This window comes from Saccopteryx leptura, chromosome 12 (genome assembly GCF_036850995.1).
Source record: "Saccopteryx leptura isolate mSacLep1 chromosome 12, mSacLep1_pri_phased_curated, whole genome shotgun sequence".
Taxonomy (NCBI): Eukaryota; Metazoa; Chordata; class Mammalia; order Chiroptera; family Emballonuridae; genus Saccopteryx; species Saccopteryx leptura.
This window is the reverse complement of record NC_089514.1, coordinates 51992744-52009925: the sequence shown is the minus strand read 5'-3', so window position 1 is coordinate 52009925 and position 17182 is coordinate 51992744.

Genomic DNA, 17182 nt, shown 5'->3' with positions numbered 1-17182 from the left:
AGAGAGGGGAGAAGCAGATGGTCACTTCTCCTGTGTGCCCTGACTTGGAATCGAACCCGGGACATCCGCAAGCCTGGCCTACACTCTACCACTGAACCAACTAGCCAGGGCCCAAAAGCTGTCTTGAAAGAAAGGATTTATTGAGGTATATGCTAGCCAGAAAAAGGACCAGATTTTGGGACACCCTTTCTAAACCACCAGCAGCAGAGCTAGATGGAAAAGACACATATTCCTTCCATCGTGAGACTGACAAATTTATATATTGGCTGTAGACAAAGAGGTGAAAAAACGGTGAAGAGAGGCTTGTTCTGGGATAGGGGAGTAGTTCCTAAGGAAGAAATATTTGATACTTCTGGATTGGTTGTGGACAACAGCCCAGAAAGTTTGTGAGTAAGGAAAATGCATGGCATTTGGTGACCAGTTCTTTCTTTTTAAGTAAGAGCTTAAATTGTCTCCTGGAAGTTGACTGAGAGTTTCAACATGCATGCACAAAAGTCGGCAGTTTTTTGTTGATTTCAGACCCAGGCTCTGTTAACTGATTAATTTCCCCTGTCTTTTCCTCCCAGTCTCTGGCCTGCAGTAATTTTTATTTATTTATCTATTTATTTTATTTATTTATTGGTCTGCAGTAATTTAATTTAGAAAAATCTGAGAATTTTTCCTTGTCACTATTTATATCCACAAATAGGAATATTAATTAATAGCATTATTTATTTTCTAATTTAACCACATTTCTACTGTGTACTTAAGTAAAAAATATAATACTTCAAATTTCTGGCATTACCATGTTTGAGTAACTATATGCTTTTAGAAAACAGTACATTTAAAAAGTGGAGGGTGTTAGATTAGTGGGACACTTGAAACCATGTCAACACAATAAATTAAAAAAATTTTAAATGTTAATTATGATATGTTTGGTATTGTTTGACTATGATATGTATGGATAATTATATGGAATTATGTAATGAGCAGGTTTCCTTACTAGTACTAACTGGGAGAATAATCATGTATGCTAATTTAATTTGATAGATTGTAACATAAAGAAATTTTATTTGGGTAAAACAAGCATGTGTTTTACATTAAAGCAGGGGTCTCAAACTCAACTCAGCATGTGGGCCGCAGAGCAAGATCACAGCCCTTCGGCGGGCCGCACTAGGTCTACAAAAGGCAACTGTCACGCCACACTTTTCTTGAACTTCGTGGATTAGTCTGCGGGCCGCACAAAATTGTTCGGCGGGCCGCATGTGGCCTGCGGGCCACGAGTTTGAGACCCCTGCATTAAAGGATTGCTTATTTTATAACCCACATATATCACTTAGGCAAAGATAATATATTTCTTCCAAAGAGAATATAAAGGAATTAGCAAAACCAATGTACCTGCTGGTACTGAATGTACACCACAAGAAGAATAATTATTCATCCAATCTTCTTTAAAAAGCAGTCTCACTAAGAAAAAATAAAGCAGTTTTGAATGTGTGGAACCACAGGAATTGAGTGTATGACATTCTTTTTGCTTGTTAAAACATTCTGTCTCAATAGAAAGCCTTTTTAAAAAAGCAAAATTAGCAACCCTACACATCTAGTGTTAAGAAACTTCGTAACTAAATCTTAGTTCTGGATAAATACTGTTGACATCACAAATGGCTTTTTTTTTTTTTTTGGTTGTACGAATGATTGTGTGTGTGTGTGTGTGTAACAATAACCGTGCCTCAGATAAACCTTATTATCTAAGGTACTAACAATTTTTCATGCTTGAAGGAAGTATTTATAGGAAGTATAGTTACAAATGTAAAACTCCCTCAAAAATTTTAGTAAAGCCGTCTATACTGTCACATGGTTTTTACAAACCAAGTATCATGTATTAATGCAAATATATATTTGCACTAATATATATTCAAAAGATTGGAAAACTTTCTTGTTTGTTCAGTTAGTAACAAAAGAGTTGAATTGAAAATCACCAAAATTACATAATTTTAATGGAGATACTAATTTAATAACCAGTCTCTCAGAAAAGTTTCATCATAGAAGTTCAAAGTTGTGTATTGATATTGATATTGATATTGCCTGGGCAAAAGGCAGATAGAAAATACTTTCAGTGGCCACATCAAAAGAGTGAGCAGATATGTTCATTTACTTCCAGGTTATTGTGGTCTTTCTAAGACCATGGCATTTAGATGCGAAGGAGGTGGTGGGGAATAGAGGGTGGAGAAGTATCGGAATAAGATACTACTGACGATCCTCTCCAGGATTCCTGTTCGGGTCTGCTACTCCCTTTTTCCCCACAGTCTTCACAAATCTGGGGAATTGATTTTGCATTCTCAAGGTTTTTTTCACATTTCCTTCCTTCTCCTCCAGGTGCCTTTCTCCTCTTTTTACCTAGATCTTGTTTGTTCTCTGGTGGGTGGGTTTATAAATAGATTTTATAATAATGGCTTAGGTACAAACATACTTCTTCAACTCAGCCAAGATTCAGACATTTAATAACTAATAATTCACACACAAAATGCAGTTTCATTAAAATGATGCCAAAAGGTGAACCATAAGGCATAAAGTTCAGCGACAAGGGGACATGTGTGGATACTGTCCCTCAAACTTTGTCTATATCAACAACTCTCTTCTTTCCTATAGACTTGCAGTAGTGGCTGAGCATTTACAATTTTTTAAGTTAAAAGCTTTCCTGTTATTTAAGAAAGAAAAACAAAACATACAGACAGGGACAGGGTTTGGTTGCAACATTTTATCAGTTTTTGTTGTGGTTTAAATTCTGGAAGAATAAGCCTGACCTGTGTGCTGCAGTGGATAAGGCTCTGACCTGAAATGCTGAGGTCGCTGGTTTGAAACCCTGGGTTTGTCTGGTCAAGGCATGTATGGAAGTTGATGCTTCCTGCTCCTCCTCCCTTCTCTCTCCCTCTCTCTCTCTCTCTCTCTCTCTCTCTCTCTCCTTCTCTCTCTCTTTCTTCTCTAAAATGAATAAATATAATTTTTAAAAAAGAAAGAAATCATGGAGAAAATCTCAAGTTAAAGAAGTTATGGAAGTTCTACATCTCTCCAAATGTTATTTTCTCCAGGTAAAACAACTTCTACATTCTCTTAGAAAACTACTTTTTGGTCCCTTGACTATAATATCTGAAAGAGGACTCTCTAATTTATCAGGGTAAAAGGTCAAAGTCTCAAAACCATTAGTTTGAAAATATGCTTCATAAAAGTTGAAATTTTAATAATTTTCTAGGAAGATAACTCAGAGCAAAAATGTCGTCCCAGATAAAGCTCAGTGACGCAGAGTACCTCGATTGTCATTCCTATGTAGTCGTTATACAAGGCAGGCTACATTGCCCTGTCAAAATTTAAATCACTAAACTATCAGTTGATTTATATTAAGTAATAAGACTACTGATATCTTTCCTTATTCCTTCTAGCTCAGTCTCAGACAGGGGCTTTAACATTCTACCATGTTTTGAAGTCTGAGCTTTGTAGCTGTATTAGGGAAACAAGAAACTGGGAAGAATTGAGGATGATGCTATTCTATGGTTTGTGCCTTAAATGGTGTTTAAGAAAGACTGAGGCACACAGAAAAACTCCCTTCCCCCCAATATTCTTATTTCTGACTTCTGCTGCATAGTTCAGACTGCTGTTGCAGAATCCACTAGAGAAGGTGGGAATTCCCAAATGGCTTACCTGAACTACTTCACCATTATCCCTTCCCCAGAAACCTGCAGCCTTGAGGTCTCAAACATAAAAGCCTCTGGATCTAATGGTGGCAATAAGCATTTTCTCTCATTATACCCTTCAGTCCTTTTATCTTCTTTTACTCTCAACTCCAGGTCCCCATTATCTAGGTTGTCCATCTCTCTATTCATGGGGCTCCTGGGGTGAAATCCTATGGGATTGGAGGGGGTTATAATTTAATGCTACTTTATTTATTGTTTGTTAAAATTTTTTCAGCTGTGGTTATTGGGAGCTCTTTCAGTTGGTTTCTGTGTTGTTTTAACATACCTATTATGTTCTAGGATTCCTTCCTCCCTCCCTCCTTTCCTTCCTTCCTTCCTTCCTTCCTTCCTTCCTTCCTTCCTTCCTTCCTTCCTTCCTTCCTTCCTTCCTTCCTTCCTTCCTTCCTTCCTTCCTTCCTTCCTTCCTTCCTTCCTTCCTTCCTTCCTTCCTTCCTTCCTTCCTTCCTTCCTTCCTTCCTTCCTCTTTCTCTCTTTCATTCTTTCTCTATCTCTCTCTCTCTCCTTTTTTTACTTTCTGATGCTATAAAATTCTCTAGATTCATTTTAGATGTTCCCCATCTCAGGTCTAGAATCAGTCATTTTCCCAAGGACTCCTGGTTCTTTTCACTGAAGAGTAGTATTATAAGAAACCGAGAACTGTGCTGCCTGCACTGTAATGTTGTTTCTCAGCTCTCTCTTCGGACCGATCAATGAAATATGTGTATTCTCCTTTTGCATTTACATATCTATAAATAGTTAGATATGTATATATCTGTATCTATCTTAAGCTAAACATGAGCTCATACTGATGTCTCTAACTCTAATATAATACATTACCACGTGGCTCCTGCTAGCCTTCTGATTCTTGCCTGTAAGTTCCTAAGTATAATAGCTTTTTTCACCCCCAAATCATTGACATTCATATTGTGGTCAATATACTACAAGAAATTGGGGATAAAAAACTGAATAAAATATTTTTATTTCTGATACTCTAAAATTTATTCTTCACACAGATTCTAGAATGATTTTTAAACATGTAAATAAAACCATGTTATTCTGAAATGATTAGCATCTAATCGTTTCCCATTGCCTTTGGAATAAAAGCCAAATTCCTTGCCTCGGCCCAAAGGGTGTGCGTGATCTGACTTCTCCATACTTCTCACTATCTTCTCTCAGACTCTCTGCCTTAACACTTCCTTTCCAGTCATATCACCTTGACTATCTTTTCTATTCCTTAAACTTTTTGCTATTTTTTGACCTTGAACTTACATTTTTTTTCTGTATTGAATACTTTTCCCTCCAGTCTTCACATATTCAGGCTTTGGGTCTCAGCTCAAATGTTAAATCTTTAAGGGCATCTTCCCGTGTTTGATTCAGTATTGCTCCCTCTAGTTACTTTACCTCATTTACCTATTTGTTTACTTTCAGGCATCTGACAAGATCTATAGGTTTCTTGTTAGTTGCATACTTACATATTAGTAATAATTCTCAACTCCAAGAATGTAAGATCCACTGTGGAATGACTTTCTTTATCTACCTTACTGCACTCCATCATCTGGGACGCCCACTTCTGTGAAAAACTTGGCAAAAACAGTTGACACTCTCCTAAAAATTTTGGCTCTGCACACAAATCTGCTATCCCCAGTGGGACTGAAAACTCCTGCTTTCTCACCTATAAAACAAATTATTGTAATCTAAACAGGGTGACCTAGGAGAGTATTTCCTTGGGTGGAGTTTCTGGAAGTGGGAATATATCATTCTAAGCATGGGGAAAGGCACGTTTTCCTATGCAAGTAAGGCTCTGGGTTAGGTCTTAGCACACGCAGGAGATTTAGATGGAAGGTGTGGAAATAAAATTAAAACAGTAAAGATGGTTTCTCTGAATTGGAGTTCTAGTGAAAGACATAATTTCTCAAGGAAGAAACCAGCAGAAGACATATTCTAGGATAAAGGCAGTGACAGGGGAGGTCCTGGAACTGCCTTGGAAGTTCTCCTCTGGGACATGGGAGAAGACTGCTGTGACAGAGGACCAGTGAACACAGACCACACTGCAACTACATGGAGAGCACAGGCACCATTTCTTACCTCTTCTACTTCCACTGTTCTACCCATCACAATATTTTGCCTAGATTTTTGGAGTAGCTTCTAAGTGGTCTCCTGATGTATTTTTGCTTACTAGAACCTCTGCACAACAGCCAGAGTGATCTTGTACAAAATTAACTTAAATAATGCCACTCCTTTGCTCATAACCCTCCAGAATATTCCTGTCTCCCCTTCAGGAAAGTCTTTACAACCCACTGACTCCTGTTTGTCCCCAGCTCCCATTGTCCTCACTGTGTCTCTCACTGCCTGGACCAGTTGTTCTGTCTACCCTGCCACATGGGCCCCTTATTGCTCAGGAATAAGCAGGGCAGCCTGCTGAGACAGGATATTTAAATTTGCTTTTCCTGGCCTAGATTCTCCTCCAATTATATGCATGGCTTGTTCCCTCTCCTCCTTCAAAGCTTTGCCTAAATGTCATTTTGTCAATGAATTATTTCTTAGTTATTCCACTTAAAGTTGGAATCTTTGCACCACCATGAGGGTGTGGACTCTATTAATTTATTAATTTAGGAAATTGATCACTTACTATACATAGGAGCTGGAGATAAAATAGAAAAAAATCCCTGCCTTTATAGAGCTCATATTCTTAAGCATAGAGAGAAAGAGAAATGAAATTAATAAAACTGTGTGTGTGTGTGTGTGCGCGCTGGGGATAAGTGTTAAGAGAAGAAAGAAAGGTTGGGGCAGTGGAGGCACTAGTTGTGGAAGCAGAGGCTCTAATTTTACTTAGGTGTTTTGCATGCTGGCTCAAAATACAAAAATGCATTACTAATATAATGAGAAAAAACAACAGTGAAGTTAGCATTATGTGTACACACACACACATTTTACTGAGAGGTAGTATAAAATGGTGTAAAAGTAGTCCAAAAGACTGGATTAAAATTTCAACTCTCAAACTTACTAAATGTGTGACCTTAACATACTTTATTTACTTCATGTACTTATCTGAAAATGGTATTTGTACTGGAATTTTAAAATCATTTATTTAAAGTTTATTTTATTTTATTTTTAAATTAATTTTAATGGGGTCACATTGATAAATCAGGGTACATATGTTCAGAGAAAACATCTCTAGGTTATTTTGACATTTGATTATGCTGCATTCCCATCACCCAAAGTCCAATTGTCTTCTGTCACCTTCTAACTGGTTTTCTTTGTGCCCCTCCCCTCCCCCAACCCCTTCCTTCTTCTCCCTGCACCCCGTAACTCCCACACTCTTGACCATGTCTCTGAGTCTCAGTTTTATGTCCCACCTATATATGGAATCATATAGTTCTTAGTTTTTTCTGAATTACTCATTTTGCTCCGTATAATGTTACCAAGGTCCATCCATGTTGTTGTAAATGATCCGATGTCATCATTTCTATGGCTGAGTAGTATCCCATAGTATATATGTACCAAGCTTTTTAATCCACTCGTCCAATGACGGACACTTGAGCTGTTTCCAGATCTTCACTATTGTGAACAATGCTGCCATAAACACGGGGGTGCAATTCTTCTTTTCAAAGAGTGCTATGGTGTTCTTGGGGTATATTGCTATAGCTGGATCAAAAGGCAGTTCGATTTTTAATTTTTTGAGGAATCTCCATACTGTTTTCCACAGTAGCTGTACCAGTCTGCATTCCCACCAGCAGTGCATGAGGGTTCCCTTTTCTCCACAATCCTCGCCAGCACTTATTCTGTGCTGTTTTGTTGAGGAGCGCCATTCTGACTGGTGTGAGGTGATATCTCATTGTGGTTTTCATTTGCATTTCTCTGATGATTAGTGATATTGAGCATTTTTTCATATGCCTATTGGCCATCTGTATGTCCTCTTTGGAGAAGTGTCTATTCATTTCTTTTGCCCATTTTTGGATTGGATTGTTTGTCTTCCTGGTATTGAGTTTTACAAATTCTTTATAAATTTTGGTTATTAACCCCTTATCAGACGTATTGTCAAATATGTTCTCCCATAGTGTAGTTTGTCTTTTTATTCTGTTCTTATTGTCTTTAGCTGTGCAAAAACTTTTTAGTTTGATATAGTCCCATTTGTTTATCCTGTCTTTTATTTCACTTGGCCGTGGAGATAAATCAGCAAATATATTGCTGTGAGAGATGTCAGAGGGCTTTCTGCCTATGTTTTCTTCTAAGATCCTTATGGTTTTAGGGCTTACATTTAAGTCTTTTATCCATTTTGAGTTGATTTTTGTGAATGGTGTAAATTGGTAGTCTAGTTTCATTTTTTTGCAGGTAGATGTCCAATTTTCCCAGCAAATTTTGTTGAAGAGGCTGTCTTTACTCCAATGTATGCTCTTACCTCCTTTGTCAAATATCAGTTGTCCATAAAAGTGTGGGTTTATTTCTGTGTTCTCAGTTCTGTTCCATTGATCTATATGCCTGTTCTTATGCCAGTACCAGGCTGTTTTGAGTACAATGACCTTGTAGTATAACTTGATATCCAGAAGTGTGATACCTCCCACTTTATTCTTTCTTTTCAAGATTGCTGAGGCTATTCGTGTTCTCTTTTCATTCCATATAAATTTTTGGAATATGTGGTCTATATCTTTGAAGTAAGTAATTGGTATTTTAATTGGTATTGCATTGAATTTATAAATTGCTTTGGGTAATATAGACATTTTAATGCTGTTTATTCTTCCTAACCATGAGCACAGTATATGCTTCCACTTGTTTGTATCTTCCCTGATTACTTTTATCAATGTTTTATAATTTTCCAAGTACAAATATTTAATCTCCCTGGTTAAATTTATTCCTAGGTACTTTATTTTTTCAGTTGCCATGGTGAAGAGAATTGCTTCCTTAATTTCTCTTTCTGATAGTTCATTGTTAGTGTATAAAAATGCCTCTGATCTGAGTATTAATTTTATATCCTGCTACCTTGCTAAATTCATTTATCAGATTCAGTAGTTATTTGACTGAGACATTAGGGTTTCCTATATACAGTAGCATATCATCTTTAAATAATGATAGTTTTACTTCTTCTTTTCCAATTTGGATGCCTTTTATTTATTTTCTTGTCTGATTGCTGTGGCTAGGATTTCCAGAACTATTTTGAATAAGAGTGGTGAAAGGGGGCACCCCTACCTTGTTCCTGATCTTAAGGGGATTGCTTTTAATTTTTGCCCATTGAGTATAATGTTGGCTGTGGGTTTGTCATAGATGGCCTTTAACATGTTGAGGTATGTTCCCTGTATTCCCACTTGGCTGAGAGTTTGGATCATGAATGGGTGCCGGATTTTATCAAATGCTTTTTCTGCACCTATTAAAATTATCATGTGGTTTTTTTCCTTCCTTATGTTTATGTGATGAATCACATAGATTGATTTGCGAATATTGTAACAGCCTTGCCTCTCAAGAATAAATCCCACTTGATCATAGTGAATGATTTTTTTCATATATTGCTGGATCTGGTTTGCTAACATTTTGTTGAGAATTTTAGCATCAAAATTCATCAGCGATATTGGCCTATAATTTTCTTTCTTTGTGTTGTCTTTACCTGGTTTTGGAATCAGAATTATACTTGCCTCATAAAGGAGCTTGGAAGTCTTCCTTCCCCTTAAATTTTTTGAAATAGCTTGAGAAGGATAGGAGTTAGTTCTTCTTTGAATATTTTGTAGAATTCACTTGTAAAGCCATCAGGCCCAGGACTTTCTTTTTTGAGAGTTTTTTGATAACTGTTTCAATCTCATTTGTTGTAATTGGTCTGTTTAGGTTTTCTGATTCTTCCAGATTGATTTTTGGAAGATTATATGTTTCAAGGAATTTGTCCATGTCATCTACGTTGTCTAGTTTTTTGGCATACAGTTCTTCATAGTATTTTCTTACAATATTTTGTATTTCTGTTTTGTCAGTTGTTATTTCTCCACTCTCATTTCTAATTTTATTTATTTGAGTCCTCTCTCTTTTTTTCTTGGTGAGTCTGTTTAAAGGTTCATCGATCTTGTTGACCTTTTCAAAGAACCAGCTCCTGGTTTCATTGATCCTCTGTATTGTTTCTTTAGCCTCTATGTCATTTATTTCTGCTCTGATCTTTATTATTTCCTTCCTTCTACTACCTCTGGGCTTTACTTGCTGTTCTTTTTCTAGTTCTTTTTTTTTTTTTTTTTTTATTTATTTTTTTTTTCTTTCATTTTTCTGAAGCTGGAAACAGGGAGAGACGGTCAGACAGACTCCCACATGCGCCCGACCGGGATCCACCCGGCACGCCCACCAGGGGGTGACGCTCTGCCCACCAGGGGGCGATGCTTTGCCCATCCTGGGCGTCGCCATATTGCGACCAGAGCCACTCTCGCGCCTGAGGCAGAGGCCACAGAGCCATCCCCAGCGCCCGGGCCATCTTTGCTCCAATGGAGCCTCGGCTGCGGGAGGGGAAGAGAGAGACAGAGAGGAAAGCGCGGCGGAGGGGTGGAGAAGCAAATGGGCGCTTCTCCTGTGTGCCCTGGCCAGGAATCGAACCCGGGTCCTCCGCACGCTAGGTCGACGCTCTACCGCTGAGCCAACCGGCCAGGGCTTTTTTCTAGTTCTTTTAGATGCAGGGTCAAGTTGTTTATTTGAGTTTTTTCTAGCTTCTTAAGGTATGCCTGAAATGCTATAAATTTCCCTCTCAGGACTGCTTTTGCTGTGTTCCATAAATTTTGAGTTGATGTATGCTTGTTATCGTTCATTTCTTGGAAATTTTTTATTTCTTTATTGATCTCATTGTTAACCTATTCATTATTTAATAACATGCTATTTAGTTCCAAATGTTTAAGTATTTTTCAGTTTTTCTGTTGTGGTTGATTTCTAGTTTCATGCCATTGTGTTTAGAGAAAGTGCTTGATATGATTTCAATTTTTTTAAATTTGTTGACACTGCTTTTGTGCCCTAACATGTGGTCTTTCCTAGAGAATGTACTATGAGCACTTAAAAAGAATGTATATTCTGCTGCTTTAGGGTGAAAGGTTCTGAAGATATCTATTAAATCAAGTTGATCTAGGGTGTCCTTTAAATCTGCTGTTTCTTTGTTAATTTTCTTTCTTGAGGATCTATCTAGTGATGTTAGTGGGGTATTGAAATCCCCTACTATAATAGTATTGCTGTTGATCTTGCCCTTTATATTCATCAAAGTCTGCTCTATATATTTAGATGCTCCTATATTAGGTGCATAGATGTTTATAACGGTTATATCTTCCTTTTGGATTGCTCCCTTTATCATTATGCAATGACTTTCTTTATCTCTTACTATAGCCTTTGTTTTAAAGTCCATTTTGTCTGATATAAGTTTTGCTACCCCAGCTTTATTTTCATTTCCATTTGCATGAAATATCTTTTTCCATCCTTTTACATTCAGTCTATGTTCATCTTTTGTTTTAAGGTGTGTCTCTTGTAGACAGCATATGTACGAGTCCTGTTTTTTGATCCAGGTAGCTACCCTATGTCTTTTGATTGGATCATTTAATCCATTTATTATACATTAAAGGTTATTATCAATATGTCATTATTTATTGCCATTTTATTCTTTAAAGCTGTATTCCTCTTTTGCTATATTTTTCCGCCTTTGATCTTTTTACAGCAGGCCCCTTAGCATTTCTTACAGCATTGGTTTGGTTGTAGTGAATTCATTTAGGGTTTTTTTTTTTGGGGGGTCTGGGAAGCTTTTTATTTCTTCTTCAATTTTAAGTGATAGCCTTGCTGGATAATGTAGTCTTGGTTGTAGGTTCTTGTTCTGCATTTGAATATTTCTTGCCATTCATATCTGACCTCTAGTGTTTCTGTTGAGAAGTCAAATATCATCCTCATGGGGCTCCTTTGTAGGTGTTAGCCTTTTTTTCTATATGAGCTTTTAATATTTTCTCTTTATCACTTAGTTTGGTATTTTAATTATAATGTGTCTTGGTGTAGATTTCTTTGGGTTTCTCTTTAATGGAGTTCTCTTACTTCTTGAACATGTGAGACTTTTTTCTGCCTCAATTTAGGAAAGTTTTTAGCTATGATTTGATTGAACAAAGTTTCTGTCCCTTGTTTCTTCTCTTGTTCTTCAGGAACCCCTATGATGCGGATGTTATTCCTTTTCATGTTGTCACAGAGGTCTCTAAGAGTTTCCTCAGACTTTTTAATTCTCTTTTCTTTTTTCTGTATTGCTTCTGTACCTTCGTTTATCTTGTCCTTTAACTCACTGATTCGATCCTCAGCTTCATCCATCCTGCTTTTAATTCCTTCCATTGTGGTCTTCAATTTTGATATTGTATTTGTCATTTTGACTGATCCTTCTTAATTATTTCAATTTCCTTTTTTATATTTGCTATCTTTTTATTTATGTGTTTGTAATGACCATCTATTTTTGTTCTAAGCTCTTTGTACTTCCTAACAATCATTATTTTAAACTGTGCATCCAGTAATTTGGTTATATCTGACTCATTTAGGTCCTTCTCTGGGGATTTCTCTTGATTCATCTGTGTTGCATTTTTTTGCCTGCCCATTTTGTCTGTGTATAAGATGGATTTGGCCACTGGAGTCCAATGGCTGTTGTCCATGTGTTCCCTAGGTGTGGTCTGTTTGCAGGCCCTCCACCCCCTCTGCCGCTGCCTAGGGCTTTCAGGTATGGGTATTGCTGGCGGCAGCCTGCTGCATTTTTCCCCATGGTTTCCACCTCTTCTCCATGTGGGGGGGGGGGCAGGCTGTGTTCATGTGCCTGGCTCTACAAGCCTCAGCTGGTCTCAGCCTTCGCCCCACCCCCGTGGGTAGTGTTGTGCACCATGCACGGGTCACAAGCCTCAGCACCAAGGTAGGGGTGCGCACCTTTGCTCAGCTGTGAGTCTCCGCCTGTTCCTGTGCTTTCGCCCTACCCCAGCAGGCGGAGCCAGCTTGTGCGTAGGGCCACAAGCCTCGGCTCCACAGCAGATCCAGCGAGGCTGCACATCCTCGCACCCTTGCTCAGCAGCAGATCTCTGCCTGTTCTCATGCTCCCACCCTTCCCCCACAGGCGGTGTTGCAGGCAGCCCACAGCTAGGCTGGATCGCTTTTGCTCATCCCCTCCACCCCTGCCAGGCTAGACTGAGCTCACACCAGGCCTCAGGTGTGGCCAGCCCCACCAACAGAACTGCACTTCTGCATCCTGCCTCCTCCTGCCCTCCAGCAAACCTTCAGCCATGTGGGTGGGGACGCTGCAGGTCAGACCATAACACTCCATACTATAGTCCTGAAAGATCCCTCCTCCTAAGCAGCTCTTCTCTGAGTGCTGCGGAAGAGCTTGTTTGGCTGGTGTCCTGATTCCCTTTGCTGGTATGCTGGTTCCAGGGGAAATATTCACTTCAGATTTGGGGAATGACTCAGCCCAGGGGTTAGGGTGGCTGTCCCTCAAAGTGTTTCTCTCTGTGCCTCCTAGATTACACTCTTTTCCTGCTACTCTGGTCCTCTCCTCTCTTCCCATCTCCTGTAGCTCCGGGTGGATCATTGTGAGAGAGGTTTTCTGCGCAGTCCTTTTAAGAAGAATCATGGGTCTGAGAAAACTGTCTCTTTCTCACAAACAGTATCCTGACTTGTTTCATAGCTTAATACTGGCCATACGCCTCTTCTAGGCTCTGCCCTCTTCTAGGGCTGCAGGCTGCAGCTTTGTTCCTGGGGCTCAGGACCTTGCCCTCTCTGCTAAACTCACTTCCCACCATGCAAGTCCCTTTGGGCTGCCATTAGCTCCAGGGAGCTGGGAATCCCTCTCTGCATTTCTGCTTTTCCTACCAGTCTCAACATGGCTTCTTCAGTGTTCCTTGGTTGAAGAGTCCTCTTAGTTTAGTTCAAAGTTGGTTTTTCCAGATAATGGTTCTTAAAATTAAGTTGTAATCCACTTTGGTTCTGGGAGTTGGAAGTTGGTACATCTGCCTACTCCATTGCCATCTTGCTGCCCCTCCAACGTTGCCAACTTAAGTGTGGGGTCATTGGCTTGTCCTGTTGCTATTTATTAAGGTAGTGTAACAGAATGGGTAAAATTGAGGGGATACAATATGATTTGGGGCATGATGAATTTATAGTGCCTAAAGAACATTATTATACATTTTTCATTAGAGAGGTCTCAAGCTCAAGGAAAAAGAAAAAATTATAATAACTTAATAGTATGTAAGTGTTACCTAAGTTCAAAAAAGTTATTTGTATCCTATACAATAGAAACTGAATTTACCAGAAGAAATATATTATAATTATATTATACATATAATCTAGTTTTACAATAACATTATTCTTTTAATTACTAATTCATTCAACCACTGTACATTCAGAAAAAAATTATTGAATGACTACTATGTGCCAACCACTGTTCTGGACACTAAGGCTAAATCAGTAAACAGCACAGAAAAGTAAAACTCTTGCTTTAATGGAGTATATATTCTAGTTGGCAAGACAAAATATTGTAAATAAGTAAAACATATAGGATATCATATAAGAATAAATGATGTGAAGAAAGAGTAAATACTGGAGGATAACAAATTGTGCTAAAGTGGGTAGAGATTGCCAGTCTAAAGAGACTGTTCATGTAAGGGCTTAATGAAAAGGTGGCAATGGAAGAAATAACTGAAGAACAAATACCTAAAAGCAGGGAACTATGTTTACACAGGAAGGAAAAATGTACCAGGCAGAGGGAATGGTAAGGGTAAAGATCCTGAGGCATGAGCATGGCTGGTATGTTTGGAAAGCATGTTGGCCAGTATGGCTGAAGTATTTGAGTAAAGGGGAGAGTACTAAAGATAAAGAAAGTTGGGTTAATATTAATAGGACTTTGGCATTGGCTGAGTAGGTCAGTGATTGGAACATTGTGCTAACATACTAACATTGGAGTTGGATCCTTGGTGAGAGTACATACGAGGAGCAACAAATGAATGCATATATAAGTGGAACAACAAATCGATGTTTCTTTCTCTTTCTCTCTCTCTAAGATCAGTTTTTCCAAAAGTATCTTTAAAAATCATTAGGACTTTGTAGGCCCTTGCAAACTCTTAGGGTTTTCCTTAAATTAAGATGGGAAGTCACTAGATGAGTTTCAGGTAGAAAAGTGATATGATCTGATAGCAGCATTCTGGCTACTTACTGTATAGAGAATAGACCAAAGATGGACAGGGGTGGAAGCTGGCAGAACAGATAGAAGACTACTGAAGTAATCCAAGTAGGAAATGATTGAGTCATCATAGTACAAGTATGGAAGGTGAGAAGTTTGAGTCCAGCTAAATTTGGAAGTTGGAGACAATAGGATTTGCCACTGGATTAGATATTAGATACAGGACAAAGAGAAGGGTCAAAAATGATCTCAAGATATCTGACCTTAATAACTGTAGAGATGGAGTTACTGTTAAATGAACTGTGGAAAATGGCGAGTAGTGCTTTGGATCAGGATGGAAGATCAGTATTGATTTTGGAAAATATAAGTTTAATATAACTATGTGATATCACCTGGGCTAATCATTTAAATCCTTGAATATTGGGTGAGATCATCAGGTACAAAGAGGAGCATAGAAATAAATGGTCTATAGCTAGAGGGAAAAATAAGGTCAAGAGAGGATTTTTTTAAAAAACGTACTAGGAATAGAAATATGTTTGTCTGCTGGAAAGAAAATTTGATGTTGTAGGATCTTTGATTTAATCTATTAGATCTCAGAACTAGGCTGTCAATGGGTATAGAGTCTTATAAAACAATTTTTGATATAAAAAGCATGAGATACAGTTCATTTCTTTGGTAAATATACTGTTAAAAGGAATTAAACCATATTTACTTGGTAAGATGAATAATATTTCAATCTGGTGCATGATATATACAAACGACTAATTCAGATAGTAATAGAGCAGCAGTGGTTTCAAGGAAGTCATACATTTGTAGAGGTCAATGAATTTTGGACAGGATTTAGATAGAATGAGATGGGGCTGAGAACACAGTCCTGGGGATGTCTGATCATCAACAAAACAAGTAGTGGTATGAAACACATCTTTTTTTTTGTATTTTTCTGAAGTTGAAAACGGGGAGGCAGTCAGACAGACTCCCACATGCGCCTGACCAGGATCCACCCGGCATGTCCACCAGGGGGCGATACTCTGCCCATCTGGGGAGTTGCTCTGTTGCAACCAAAGCCATTCTAGCTCCTGAGGCAGAAGCCATAGAGCCATCCTCAGCATCCAGGCAACTTTGTTCCAATGGAGCCTTGGCTGCAGGAGGGGAAGAGAGAGACAGAGAGGAAGGAGAGGGGGAAGGGTGGAGAAGCAGATGGGCGCTTCTCCTGTGTGCCCTGGCCAGGAATCGAACCCAAGACTCCTGCACGCCAGGCCGATACTCTACCACTGAACTAACCGGCCAGGGCCTTGAGACACATCTTGGAAGGGGGAAGGGGAAAATAAGTCAGTGAAGGTATATTTGTGCTAAAGATTGTAGAATATGTGATTTAACAATCTTCAGAAAAGAAGGTATTTTAACTTATATTTTTGGCTTGGTCCAGATTTTTCTGAAACAAGTTAAAAAATACATTGTGGGGCTAAAGATTAAATATAATTTTATTTTAATATCAAATTATGGTCAAACATATGACATATTATTCTTTCATATTGTTTATAAAGGATATTAAAATATTGCTAACATCTTCCAAAAGTTACTAAGTTCTGGAGAACTTATGAACTCCAGAGACAAGGTTTCATAAAAGAAAGAAAACAGGCCAGGTCCTGGCAGGATAACTTAGTTGGTTGAAGCATTGTCCCAACCTACTAAGGTTGTGGGTTCCATCCAGTGGTGGGATTCAAATAATTTAACAACCAGTTCTCTGCCTTAATGATCATTTTAAGTATAAAAAATTATATACCAAAATGTAGTTTATTATTTCAGGCATTTAATACTTAAATAAGAACAAGAAAAGAAGTACAAAAAACTAGATTGTTATAAGACAGAGTTTAAAGATATTAATGAAAAAATAATGCAACATACATTTTCTTCATTTTATCGATACTAAAATATTTCTAGGCTGAATTAATAAATGGCATAGGCTATGCAGATTAAATATTATCAAACAATGTGTACAACAAACTTGTTTGTCACGAGAATGTTGAGAGCACTCTTCCACAGCTTCTGAAATGAGTGATAAGAGAACCCTTGAAATCAATATATCTATTGGGTCATTGTGTCCTAGCTTCCTATTGGTTTCACCATTCGGGGAACACCAGTGCACTCATAATATTTCAGGGGAATTTGGGGCATAACACAAAACTGAAACAAATGACAATTTGTCACCCCCTGGTTGTTTGGCACTTTTTCTCTTTGCATTATATGTTTGTTTACTGAAGTAACAAATTCGGGGGAATTAAAATGTAGTATTTCATCAAAGATATTATGAGTTTATAAAATGAATAAATAAATATTACAAGCAAAGTTCTGTCAA